Source organism: Chiloscyllium punctatum, chromosome 28 (assembly GCF_047496795.1).
Source record: "Chiloscyllium punctatum isolate Juve2018m chromosome 28, sChiPun1.3, whole genome shotgun sequence".
NCBI lineage: Eukaryota > Metazoa > Chordata > Chondrichthyes > Orectolobiformes > Hemiscylliidae > Chiloscyllium > Chiloscyllium punctatum.
The window spans coordinates 54,338,527-54,352,237 of record NC_092766.1 but is presented as its reverse complement, the minus strand read 5'-3'; positions in this window follow the sequence as shown (position 1 = coordinate 54,352,237).

The following is a 13,711-nucleotide window of genomic DNA, read 5'->3' as shown; positions in this document are numbered from 1 at the left end:
GAAAGAGAGAGAGTGAGGGACAGAGAGAGAGCGGGACAGAGAGAGAGGGGATAGAGAGAGAGGGGGCAGACGGAGGGGGACAGAGTGAGAGGGACAGAGAAGGGGGGGTACAGAGAGAGGGGGGACAGAGAGAGGAGGACAGAGAGAGGGGGACAGAGAGAGGGGGACAGAGAGAGGGGGGACAGAGGGGGGGGACAGAGAGAGGGGGGAAAGAGAGAGAGTGAGGGACAGAGAGAGCGGGACAGAGAGAGAGGGGACAGAGAGAGAGGGGCAGAGAGAGATGGGGCAGACGGAGGGGGACAGAGGGAGAGGGACAGAGAAGGGGGTACAGAGAGAGGGGGGACAGAGAGAGGGGGACAGAGAGAGGGGACAGAGAGAGGGGGAAAGAGAGAGAGTGAGGGACAGAGAGAGTGAGGGACAGAGAGAGAGCGGGACAGAGAGAGAGGGGACAGAGAGAGAGGGGACAGAGAGAGAGGGGCAGACAGAGATGGGGCAGACGGAGGGGGACAGAGGGAGAGGGGCAGAGAGAGGGGGGACAGAGAGATGGGGGACAGAGAGAGAGGGGACAGAGAGAGAGGGGGGACAGAGAGAGAGAGAGTGAGAGAGAGAGAGCGGGCCAGTGAGAGAGCTGGACAGAGAGAGAGCGGGACAGAGAGAGAGAGGAGCAGAGAGTGATGGGGGCAGACGGAGGGGGACAGAGTGAGAGGGGCAGAGAGAGGAGGGGACAGAGAGAGAGGGGAGACCGAGAGAGAGAGAGAGCAGGACAGAGAGAGCGGGACAGAGAGGGACAGAGGAGCAGAGAGTGATGGGGGCAGACGGAGGGGGACAGAATGAGAGGGGCAGAGAGAGAGGGACAGAGAGAGAGGGGGAGACAGAGAGAGAGAGCGAGAGCGGGACAGAGAGAGTGGGGCAGAGAGATAGGGGGCAGATGGAGGGGGACAGACTGAGAGGGGCAGAGAGAGACGGGGCAGAGAGAGAGGAGAAAGAGGAGAGGGGACAGACAGAGAGAGAGAGGGGGGAAAGAGTGAGGGGGCAGAGAGAGTTGGGGACAGAGAGAAAGTGGGACAGATAGAGAAGGAGATAAAGAGAGAGAGGGTGACAGAGAGAGAGGGGGGGCAGAGAGAGGGGAGACAGAGGTGGGGGGACAGAGAGAGAGAGGACTGAGAGAGAGGGGACAGAGAGTGGGGGTGATAGAGGGAGTCAGAGAGAGGGGGGTCAGAGAGAGGGGGAACAGAGAGGGGGGCCAGAGAGAGGGGGACAGAGAGAGGGGGGACACGGGAGGGGGGCGCAGTCAGGGGGTACAGAGAGAGGTGGGTGGGGAGAGAGTGTGGACAGAGAGAGGGAGACAGAGAGAGAGAGGGACAGAAAGTGGGGGGAACAGAGAGGGGGGGACAGAGAGAGGGGGGCGACAGAGAGAGACGGGCGACAGAGGTGGAGACAGGAGGGGGGGACAGGGGTAGACGGGGGAAACAGAGGGGGGACAGAGGGGTGACAGAGATGGGGTGACAGAGAAAGGGGCAGAGAAGGGGGGACAGAGAGAGGGGGACGGGGGGGACAGAGAGAGGGGGGCGACAGAGATACACGGTCAACAGAGGGGGAGACAGGTGGGGGGTCAGGGGGGACAGGGGTAGACGGGGGTACAGAGGGGGAACAGAGGGAGGTCGGAGAAGGGGGGACAGAGAAGGGGGGCAGAGAACAGGGGACAGGGAGAGGGGGTCAGAGGGGTGGCGGGGGGACAGAGGGGGTCAGAGTGGGGGGTACAGAGAGGGGGGGTACAGAGATGGGGGTACAGAGATGGGGGGTACAGAGATGGGGGGTACAGAGATGGGGGAACAGAGAGAGGGGGACAGAGAGAGGGTGGGACGGGGGGGGCAGGAGGGGTGTCGTGGGGTACAGAGTGGGGGGGCAGAGGGTGGGGGGACAGAGAAGGGGGTACAGAGAGGTGGGTACAGAGAGGGGGGTACAGAGAGGGGGGTTTCAGAGAGGGGAGACAGAGAGAGGGGCGGGACAGAGAGAGAGGGGGGACAGAGAGAGTGGCACAGAGAGAGAGAGAGAGCGGGACAGAGAGAGCGGGACAGAGAGAGAGGGGAGCAGAGAGAGATGGGGGCAGACGGAGGGGGACAGAGTGAGGGGGCAGAGAGAGGGCGGACAGAGGGGGGGACAGAGAGAGAGAGAGGGGGGACAGAGAGAGAGAGAGCGGGAAAGAGTGAGGGGGACAGAGAGAGAGAGCGGGACAGAGAGAGAGAGCGGACAGAGAGAGAGCGGGGACAGAGAGAGAGAGGAGCAGAGAGTGATGGGGGCAGACGGAGGTGGACAGAGTGAGAGGGGCAGAGAGAGGGGGGGACAGAGAGAGAGGAGAAAGAGGAGAGGGGACAGACAGAGAGAGAGAGGGGGGACAGAGTGAGGAGGCAGAGAAAGTTGGGGACAGAGAGAGAGGGGAGACAGAGAGAGAGAGAGAGAGAGAGAGAGCGGGACAGAGAGAGGAGAGGAGCAGAGAGTGATGTGGGCAGACGGAGGGGGACAGAGTGAGAGGGGCAGAGAGAGGGGGGGGACAGAGAGAGAGGAGAAAGAGGAGAGGGGACAGACAGAGAGAGAGAGGGGGGACAGAGTGAGGAGGCAGAGAAAGTTGGGGACAGAGAGAGAGGGGGACAGATAGAGAAGGAGATAGAGAGAGAGAGGGTGACAGAGGGGGGGGACAGTGAGAGGGAAGACAGAGGTGGGGGGACAGAGAGAGAGAGGACTGAGAGAGAGGGGACAGAGAGTGGGGGAGATAGAGGGAGTCAGAGAGAGGGGCACAGAGAGAGGGGGAACACAGGGGGGAGCAGTGAGGGGGTACAGAGGGAGGCGGGTGGGAGAGAGTGTGAGGGCAGAGAGAGGGGGACAGAGAGAGGGGGACAGACAGTGGGGGAGATACATGATAACAGAGAGAGAGGGGGACAGAGAGAGGGGGGCGACAGAGAGTGGGGGCGACAGAGAGTGGGGGCGACAGAGAGTGGGGCGACAGAGGGGGCAGGTGAGGGTTCGGAGGGCAGAGGGGGGGACAGAGAGGGGGGGACTGAGGGGTGATGGGGAGGCAGAGAAGGGGGGCAGAGAAGGGGGGAGAGAGGGGGCAGAGAGGGGTGTGCAGAGGGGTACAGAGAGGGGGGCACAGAGAGGGCGGGTACGGAGAGGGTGTATAGAGAGAGAGGGGGACAGAGAGAGAGGCGGGACAGAGAGAGAGGGGCAGAGAGAATTGGGGGCAGACGGAGGGGGACAGAGTGAGGGGGGCAGAGGGCGGCAGAGATAGAGGAGAAAGAGGAGAGGGGGACAGAGAGAGGGTGACAGAGAGAGGGGACAGAGAGAGAGGTACAGAGAGAGGGTGATATAGAAGGGGCAGTGAGAGAGGGGGGCAGAGAGATGGCGACAGAGAGAGGGGGATAGAGAGAGAGGAGGACAGAGAGAGGGATGGGGGCAGAGAGAGGGCGACAGAGAGGGGGGACACAGAGAGAAGGAGCAGAGAGGGATGGGGACAGAGAGAAGGGGGCAGTGAGAGAGGGAGTCAGAGAGAGGTGTACAGAGAGTGGGCGACAGAAAGTGGGGGGTCAGAGAGAGATGGACAGAGAGGGGTGGCAGAGAGGGGGGCGGGGAGGGCAGAGAGGAGGGAGCAGAGGGGGGGGACAGAGAGAGAGGGCAGTGAGAGAGGGGGGGCAGAGAGAGGGGGGGTACAGAGAGAGGGGGGGACAGAGAGAGGGGGGACAGAGATAGAGGGGTACAGAGTGGGGGGAGATAGAGGGGGACAGAGAGAGAAGAGAAAGGGACAGAGAGAGGAGAAAGAGAGAGGCGTGTGGAAGAGAACAGGGGTCAGAGACGGGGACAGAGAGAGGGGGACAGAGAAAGGGGGATGGGGGGGGACAGAGAGAGGGGGGACAGAGAGAGAGCGGGTGGAATGGAGAGGGGGGCAGAGAAAGGGCGACAGAGAGAGGGGCACAGAGAGTGGGGGAGATAGAGGGGGTCAGAGAGAGGGCGATGTAGAGGGGGACAGAGTGAGGGGGACAGAGAGGGGGACAGAGAGAGGGGGACAGAGAGAGGGGGACAGAGAGAGAGGGAACAGAGAGAGGGGAACAGAGAGAGGGAACAGAGAGAGGGGAACAGAGAGAGGGGTACAGAGAGAGGGGGACAGACGGGGGGCAGAGAGAGGGGGAGGACTGAGAGATGGGTACAGAGAGAGAGGGGGACAGAGAGAGAGGGGGAACAAAGAGGGGTGTTAGAGAGGCGGGTGAGAGAGAGAGGGTGACAGAGAGCGGGTGACAGAGAGATGGTCAAACGGAGGGGGACAGAGAAAGGGGCACAGATAGTGGGAGAGATAGAGGGGGTCAGAGAGAGAGGGGCACAGAGAGTGTGAGAGATAGAGGGGGACAGAGAGAGGGATCAAAAAGACGGGGAGGTAGAGGGGGTCAGAGGGAGGGGGACAGAGAGAGCTGCACAGAGAGTGGGGGAGATAGAGGGGGTCAGAGAGAGGGGTCAGAAAGAGGAGAAGGTGAAGGGCATCAGAGAGAGAGGGGGACAGAGTGAGGGGGACAGAGATGGGGGGACAGAGAGTGGGGGACAGAGAGAGGCGGACAGAGAGAGGGGGACAGAGAGAGGGGGACAGAGAGAGGGGGACAGAGGGGGGGGACAGAGGGGGGGGGACAGAGGGGGGGACAGAGGGGGGGGACAGAGGGGGGGACAGAGGGGGGGGAGGAGAGAGGGGGAGGAGAGAGCGGGGACAGAGAGAGGGGGAGAGAGAGAGGGGGAGAGAGAGAGGGGGAGAGAGAGAGGGGGAGAGAGAGAGGGGGGAGAGACAGACGGGGACAGAGACGGGGACGGGAGGGGGAACAGAGGGAGGGGGGACAGAGGGAGGGGGGATAGAGGGAGGGGGTGACAGGGAGGGACAGAGGGGGGACAGAGAGGCGGGGACAGAGGGGGGGAACAGAGAGGGTGGACTGGCAGGGGGGTACAGAGAGGGGGCAACAGAGAAAGAGGGGGACAGAGAGAGAGGGGGAAAGAGAGAGAGGGGGAAAGAGAGAGAGAGGGGATAGAGAGAGAGTGGGAGAGAGGGGGGACAGAGAGGGGGGGACAGAGAGAGGGGGGACAGAGAGAGGGGGATATAGAGGGGGTCAGAGAGAGGGGAACAGAGAGAGAGGGGACAGAGAGTGGGGGTAGATAGAGGGGGTCAGAGAGAGGGGGACAGAGAAAGGGGGACAGAGGGGGGGCAGAGAGAGGGGAGGACTGAGAGAGTGGTACAGAGAGAGAGGGGGACAGAGAGAGAGGGGAACAAAGAGGGGTGTTAGAGAGGCGGGTGAGAGAGAGCGGGTGAGAGTGAGCGGGTGAGAGAGCGGGTGAGAGAGAGCGGGTGAGAGAGAGCGGGTGACAGAGAGCGGGTGACAGAGAGCGGGTGACAGAGAGATGGTCAAACGGAGGGGGACAGAGAAAGAGGCACATTTAGTGGGAGAGATAGAGGGGGTCAGAGAGAGAGGGGCACAGAGAGTGGGAGAGATAGAGGGGGTCAGAGAGAGAGGGGCACAGAGAGTGGGAGAGATAGAGGGGGACAGAGAGAGGGATCAAAAAGACGGGGAGGTAGAGGGGGGTCAGAGGGAGGGGGACAGAGAGAGGGGCACAGAGAGTGGGGGAGATAGAGGGGGTCAGAGAGAGGGGTCAGAAAGAGGAGAAGGTGGAGGGCATCAGAGAGAGAGGGGGACAGAGTGAGTGGGACAGAGATGGGGGGACAGAGAGAGGGGGACGGGGGGGAAACAGAGCGAGGTTGGGACAGAGAGAGGTGGGACAGAGAGGGGGGACAGAGAGAGGGGGACAGAGAGAGGGGGACAGAGGGGGGGAGGAGAGGGGGGGAGGAGAGGGGGGGGACAGAGAGAGGGGGAGAGAGAGAGGGGGAGAGACAGACGGGGACAGAGAGACGGGGACGGGAGGGGGAACAGAGGGAGGGGGGGACAGAGGGAGGGGGGATAGAGGGAGGGGGTGACAGGGAGGGACAGAGGGGGGGACAGAGAGGGTGGACTGGGAGGGGGTACAGAGAGGGGGCAACAGAGAAAGAGGGGACAGAGAGAGAGGGGGACAGAGAGAGAAGGGGACAGAGAGACGGGGCCGGGGGGTGGACAGAGAGAAGGGGACGAGAGAAGGGGGGATGGAGAGAGTGAGGGACAGATGGTGGGCGGGGGTGGACGGAGAGGAAGAGGACAGAGAGAGGAGGGACAGAGGGGGACAGTAAGAGATGAGGACAGAGAGAGCACGGGGACAGAGAGACGGGGTCAGGGGGGGGGACAGAGAGAAGCGGACGAGAGAAGGGGGGGGATGGAGAGAGAGAGGGGGCACAGAGAGAGAGGGGCACGGAGAGAGAGGGGGACAGAGAGAGGGGGACAGAGAGAGGGGGACAGAGGGGGGGGACAGAGTTGGGGGGACAGAGGGAGTGTTGACAGAGAGCGGGCAGAGAGAGGGCAACAGAAAGAGGGGGACAGAGGGAGGGGGGACAGAGAGAGGGGGACAGAGAGAGAGGGGGACAGAGAGAGAGGGGGACAGAGAGAGAGGGGGACAGAGAGAGGGGAACAGAGAGAGAGGGACAGAGAGAGAAAGAGGGGGACAGAGAGAGGGGGCCAGAGAGAGAGGGGGACAGAGAGAGAGGGGGAACAAGAGTGGGAGGACAGAGAAGGGAGGACAGACAGAGGGGCACAGAGAGTGGGGGAGATAGAGGGGGTCAGAGAGAGGGGGAGATAGAGGGGGTCAGAGAGAGGGGGACAGGGAGAGGGGGACGGAGAGATGGGGTCAAAGGGAGTGGGGACAGAGAGAGGGGTACAAAGTCGGGGAAAGAGAGAGGCTCAGGGAGAGGGGGACAGAGAGAAGGGGACAGAGAGAAGGGGACGAGAGAAGGGGGGATGGAGAGAGTGGGGAGCAGAGGGTGGGCGGGGGGGACGGAGAGGGAGAGGACAGAGAGAGGAGGGACAGAGGGGGGACAGTAAGAGATGGGGACAGAGAGAGCACGGGGACAGAGAGAGGGGGTCAGAGGGGGGACAGAGGGGAGGGGCAGAGTAGGAAGGGACAAAGAGGGGGGCACAGAGAGACGGCGACAGAGAGACGGGGACAGAGAGGGGTACAGAAAGAGGGTGGGACAGAGAGGAGGGACAGAGAGAGGGGAGGACAGAGAGAGGGGACGACAAAGAGATGGGGCGACAGAGAGACGGGGCGACAGAGAGAGGGGGCGACAGAGAGAGGGGAGGACAGAGAGAGAGGGGGGACAGAGAGAGAGGGGGGACAGAGAGAGAGGGGGGACAGAGAGAGAGGGGGGACAGAGAGAGAGGGGGGACAGAGAGAGAGGGGGGACAGAGAGAAGGGGGGACAGAGAGAGGCGGGACAGAAAGAGGGGGGACAGAGAGAGGAGGGGACAGAGAGAAAGGGGGGTACAAAGAGAGAGGCGGGGCAGAGAGAGGGGGGGATAGAGAGAGAGGGGGACAGAGAGAGAGGGGGGACAGAGAGAGAGGGGGGACAGACAGGGGGGGACAGAGAGAGAGGGGGGACAGAGAGAGAGGGGGGACAGAGAGAGAGGGGGGACAGACAGGGTAGCAGAGAGAGAGGGGCGACAGAGAGAGAGGGGGGACAGAGAGAGAGGGGGGACAGAGAGAGAGGGGGGACAGAGAGAGGGGGGGGGACAGAGAGAGGGGGGACAGAGAGAGGGGGGACAGAGTGAGGGGGGACAGAGAGAGAGTGGGGGGACAGAGAGAGAGGGGGGGACAGAGAGAGAGGGGGGACAGAGAGAGAGGGGGGACAGGGGGTGACAGAGAGAGGGGGGACAGAGAGAGGGGGGGGACAGAGAGAGGGGGCGACAGAGAGAGGGGGCGACAGAGAGAGGGGGCGACAGAGAGAGGGGGCGACAGAGAGAGGGGAGGACAGAGAGAGGGGGGGGGACAGAGAGAGAGGGGGGACAGAGAGAGGGGTGGACAGAGAGAGGGGTGGACAGAGAGAGGGGTGGACAGAGAGAGGGGTGGACAGAGAGAGAGGGGGGGACAGAGAGAGATGGGGACAGAGAGAGAGGGGGGACAGAGAGAGAGGGGGGACAGAGAGAGAGGGGGGACAGACAGGGGGGGACAGAGAGAGAGGGGGGACAGAGAGAGAGGGGGGGACAGAGAGAGAGGGGGGACAGAGAGAGAGGGGGGACAGAGAGAGAGGGGGGACAGAGAGAGAGGGGGGACAGAGAGAGGGGGGACAGAGAGAGAGGGGGGACAGAGAGAGAGGGGGACAGAGAGAGGGGGGGGACAGAGAGAGGGGGGGCAGAGAGAGGAGGGGACAGAGAGAGGAGGGCAGAGAGAGAGGGGGGGACAGAGAGAGAGGGGGGACAGAGAGAGAGGGGGGACAGAGAGAGAGGGGGGACAGAGAGAGGGGGGGACAGAGAGAGAGGGGGGACAGAGAGGGGGGGCAGAGAGAGGGGGGGACAGAGAGAGAGGGGTGCAGAGAGAGGGGGGGACAGACAGAGGGGGGGACAGAGAGAGGGGGGGACAGAGAGAGAGGGGGACAGAGAGAGATGGGGGACAGAGGAGGATGGGGGGATGGGAGGGAGAGGACAGAGAGATGAGGCACAGAGAGTGGGGACAGAAAGAGATGAGGAACAGAAGAGAGGTGGACAGAGGGGGGAGAGAGGGGTGGGGCAGAGTAGGAAGGGACAAAGAGGGGGGCACAGAGAGACGGGGACAGAGACACGGGGACAGAGAGGGGTACAGAGAGAGGGGAGGACAGAGAGAGGGGGCGACAGAGAGAGAGGGGGGACAGAGAGAGAGGTGGGACAGAGAGAGGGGGGACAGAGAGAGGGGGGGACAGAGAGAGAGGGGGACAGAGAGAAAGGGGGGGGACAGAGAGAAAGGGTGGTACAGAGAGAGAGGGCGGGACAGAGAGAGAGGGGGGACAGAGAGGTGGGGACAGAGAGAGGGGGGACAGAGAGAGAGGGGGGGACAGAGAGAGGGGGGGGACAGAGAGAGGGGGGGGACCGAGAGAGGGGGGGGGACAGAGAGAGGGGGGGGACAGAGAGAGGGGGGGGACAGAGAGAGGGGGGGGACAGAGAGAGGGGGGGACAGAGAGAGAGAGGGGGACAGAGAGAGAGGGGGGTCAGAGAGAGAGAGGGGTCAGAGAGAGAGGGGTGGACAGAGAGAGGGGTGGACAGAGAGAGGGGTGGACAGAGAGAGGGGTGGACAGAGAGAGAGTGGGGGACAGAGAGAGATGGGGACAGAGAGAGAGGGGGGACAGAGAGAGAGGGGGACAGAGAGAGAGGGGGGGACAGAGAGAGAGGGGGGACAGACAGGGGGGGACAGAGAGAGAGGGGCGACAGAGAGAGAGGGGGGACAGAGAGAGAGGGGGGACAGAGAGAGAGGGGGGACAGAGAGAGAGGGGGGACAGAGAGAGAGGGGGGGACAGAGAGAGAGGGGGGACAGAGAGAGGGGGGACAGAGAGAGAGGGGACAGAGAGAGGGGGGACAGAGTGAGGGGGGACAGAGAGAGAGGGGGGGGACAGAGAGAGAGGGGGGGACAGAGAGAGAGGGGGGACAGAGAGAGAGGGGGGACGGGGGGGACAGAGAGAGGGGGGACAGAGAGAGGGGGGGACAGAGAGAGGGGACGACAAAGAGAGGGGGCGACAGAGAGAGGGGGCGACAGACAGAGGGGGCGACAGAGAGAGGGGGCGACAGAGAGAGGGGGCGACAGAGAGAGGGGGCGACAGAGAGAGGGGAGGACAGAGAGAGGGGAGGACAGAGAGAGGGGAGGACAGAGAGAGGGGAGGACAGAGAGAGAGGGGGGACAGAGAGAGAGGGGGGACAGAGAGAGGGGGGGACAGAGAGAGAGGGGGGACAGAGAGAGAGGGGGGACAGAGTAAGGGGGGGACAGAGAGAGAGGGGGGACAGAGAGAGAGGGGGGGACAGAGAGATGGGGGGATAGAGAGAGAGGGGGGACAGAGAGAGAGGGGGGACAGAGAGAGAGGGGGACAGAGAGAGGGGGGGGACAGAGAGAGGGGGGGACAGAGAGAGGGGGGGACAGAGAGAGGGGGGGACAGAGAGAGGGGGGACAGAGAGAGGAGGGGACAGAGAGAGGAGGGCAGAGAGAGAGGGGGGGACAGAGAGAGAGGGGGACAGAGAGAGTGGGGGACAGAGAGAGAGGGGGGACAGAGAGAGAGGGGGGACAGAGAGAGAGGGGGGACAGAGAGAGAGGGGGGACAGAGAGAGAGGGGGGACAGAGAGGGGGGGACAGAGAGAGAGGGGTGCAGAGAGAGAGGGGTGCAGAGAGAGAGGGGGGACAGACAGAGGGGGGGACAGAGAGAGGGGGCACAGAGAGAGAGGGGGGACAGAGAGAGAGGGGGGACAGAGGAGGATGGGGGGACGGGAGGGAGAGGACAGAGAGATGAGGCACAGAGAGTGGGGACAGAAAGAGATGAGGAACAGAAGAGAGGTGGACAGAGGGGGGAGAGAGGGGTGGGGCAGAGTAGGAAGGGACAAAGAGGGGGGCACAGAGAGACGGGGACAGAGACACGGGGACAGAGAGGGGTACAGAGAGAGGGGAGGACAGAGCGAGGGGGCGACAGAGAGAGAGGGGGGACAGAGAGAGAGGGGGGACAGAGAGAGAGGGGGGACAGAGAGAGGGGGACAGAGAGAGGGGGGGACAGAGAGAGAGGGGGACAGAGAGAAAAGGGGGGACAGAGAGAAAGGGTGGTACAGAGAGAGAGGGCGGGACAGAGAGAGAGGGGGACGGGGGGGGGCAGAGAGAGAGGGGGGACAGAGAGAGAGGGGGGACAGAGAGAGGGGGGGACAGAGAGAGGGGGGGACAGAGAGAGGGGGGGACAGAGAGAGGGGGGGACAGAGAGAGGGGGGGGACAGAGAGAGGGGGGGACAGAGAGAGAGAGGGGGGACAGAGAGAGAGGGGGGTCAGAGAGAGAGAGGGGTCAGAGAGAGAGGGGGGACAGAGAGAGGGGTGGACAGAGAGAGGGGTGGACAGAGAGAGGGGTGGACAGAGAGAGAGGGGGGGACAGAGAGAGATGGGGACAGAGAGAGAGGGGGGGCAGAGAGAGAGAGGGACAGAGAGAGAGAGGGGACAGAGAGAGGGGGGACAGAAAGAGAGGGGGGACAGAGAGAGGGGGGAGGCAGAGGGGGGGCAGAGAGAGGGGGGACAGAGAGAGGGGGGATAGAGAGCGGGGGACAGAGAGCAGGGGGACAGTGAGCAGGGGGACAGAGAGGGGAGGGGACAGAGAGAGGGGGTACGGAGAGGGGGGGACAGAGAGAGGGGGGCACAGAGAGAGGGGGAGGACAGAGAGAGGAGGAGGACAGAGGGGGGGACAGAGGGGGGGGACAGAGAGAGGAGGAGGACAGAGGGGGGGGACAGAGGGGGGGACAGAGAGAGGGGGGACAGAGAGAGGAGGAGGACAGAGGGGGGGACAGAGAGGGGGGGACAGAGAGAGGGGGGACAGAGAGAGGGGCGACAGAGAGAGGGGAACAGAGAGAGTGGGGGGACAGAGAGAGGGGGGCAGAGAGAGAGGAAGCAGAGAGAGAGGGGGAGCAGAGAGAGGGGGCAGAGAGAGAGAGAGGGCAGAGAGAGAGGGGGGGCAGAGAGAGATGGGGGCAGAGAGAGAGGGGACAGAGAGGGGTTGGGCAGTGAGAAAAGGCACCATCCCACTGACTGTATCCATCACTTCCATTTGTAACCAATAAAAATGTTGATTAAATCGTGCCGAGCAGCAGAGTGACCGATGTTGTTGTGTGTGTTTGTGTTGGAGAAGCTGAACTGGAGAGAGACAGACTCAGCCCCACGTCCAGGTCCTCAGGGAAGGGGAGGGCACCGCGCCCTGAGCTCAGGAGCTGGGTTTAACTCCCTCTGACCCCCCCCCCCACCATTCCAACCTGGCCTCCCCATTTCCTCTCTCCTAATCTTCCTCCTCACTTTTCTCCCTCTCTCTCGTTCTGCACACTCTCTCTTTCTCACCACCTCGCCCTTTTACTCTCCCTCATCTCCCTCTCTCTCACAACCCCCCCCCCCAACCCCGGTCTCTCCACCTGGCTTCACTCCTCCCTGACCCCCTCCCCCCCCACACCCCGCCGTGTCTGTCTCCTTCCCACAATTCCGTCTCTACCCAATTTTCCGTACTCCCACCTCTCACATCCCACCCCCACCCCCCACACGCAGCCTCACCACCACAAACCCCCCAGACTCTGGGTCAGAGGGAGAGGGAAGAACCAGGGAGACAGAGTGTGTCAGAGAGAGAGGGAGGGAAGGAGAGAGATTCAGTCAAAGAGAAACGATGGGAGGTGGGGAGAGAGAGAGAGAGAGACACCGAGGGAGGGGATCGAGAGTGAGAGAAGGTGGAGAGACAGTGAAGGAGCAGGGAGAGAGAGAGGGGCAAGAGAGAGAGAGTGTGAGAGTGAGAGAGAGAGAGAGAGACAGGGGAGGAGATAATGAGAGGGGCAAGAGTTAGGGGCGAGAGAGGGAGTGTGAGACAGGGGGGAAGAGAGGGGGAGAGAGTGTGGGCAGAGAGAGAGAGTGGGGGGAGAGAAAGTTCGGGGAGAGAAAGAGGGGAAGAAGAGAGAGGGGAGAGAGCGCAGAGAGAGAGGGAAGAGAGAGCGAGAGAGAGAGAGAGCGAGAGAGAGAGAGAGAGTGGGAGAGAGAGGAGGGGAGAGGAGGGAAGAGAGAGGCGCGAAGAGAGAGGAGGGGGAGAGAGGAGGGGGAGAGAGGAGGGGTAGCGAGAGGAGGAAAGAGAGAGGAGGGGAGAGAGGAGGGTCAGAGAGGAAGGAAGAGAGAGGAGGGGGAGAGGAAGGCGCGAGACAGGTGAGAGGGGGAGGGGGTAGAAAGAAGAGGGGAGAGAGCGTGGGAGAGAGAGGGTGGGAGAGAGAGGGGAGGCTGAGCGGGTGGAGGGGGAGTGTGAGTAAGAGGGGAGGGAGAGTGAGAGGGGAGGAGAGTGAGAGGGAGGGGAGGGCAAGAGAGGGGAAGGAGAGTGAGGGGGAGGGAGAGAGAGATGGGAGGGCCAGAGAGGGGAAGGAGAGAGAGAGGGGGCAGGGAGGGAGAGGGGAGAGCCAGCGAGGGGTGGGCGAGTGAGAGGGGAGGGCAAAAGAGGGGAGGGAGAGAGAGTGGGGATGGCGAGAGAGAGGGGAGGGCGAGAGAGAGAGGAGGGCGAGAGAGAGGGGAGGGCGAGAGAGGGGGAGGGCGAGAGAGAGGGGAGGGCGAGAGAGGGGGGAGCGAGAGAGGGGAGAGAGCTGGAGGGGGGAGAGAGATGGGTGAGACAGAGGGGGTGAGGGAGTGGGGTGAGAGAGAGGGGGTGTGTGAGAGAGAGTGGATGTGAGAGTGAGATGGGATTGAGAGAGAGGGGGTGTGAGAGACAGAGGGAGATGGAGAGGGAGAGAGAGGGGGGCAGAGAGGGGGAGAGAGAGGGGGTTGGGGGTAAGAAGGGGTTGAGAGAGAAGGGGTCATTAAGAGAGAAAGTGGAGGGTAGGAGAGAGAGAGTAGCGTGAGTAGGAGAGGGTGTGAGAGAGAGAGTGGGTGAGAGAGAAGGGTGAGCGAGAGGGGGAGGGGTTAGAGAGAGAGAGCGAGGGGTAAGAGAGAGCGGGTGTGAGAGAGGGAAGGGGGTGAGGTGGTGGGGGGGGTTAGAGGGGGTGAGTGAGAGAGGGGTGAGAGAGAGGGGAGGGCGAGAGAGGGGAGAAGCGGGAGGGGGGAGAGATGGGTGAGACAGA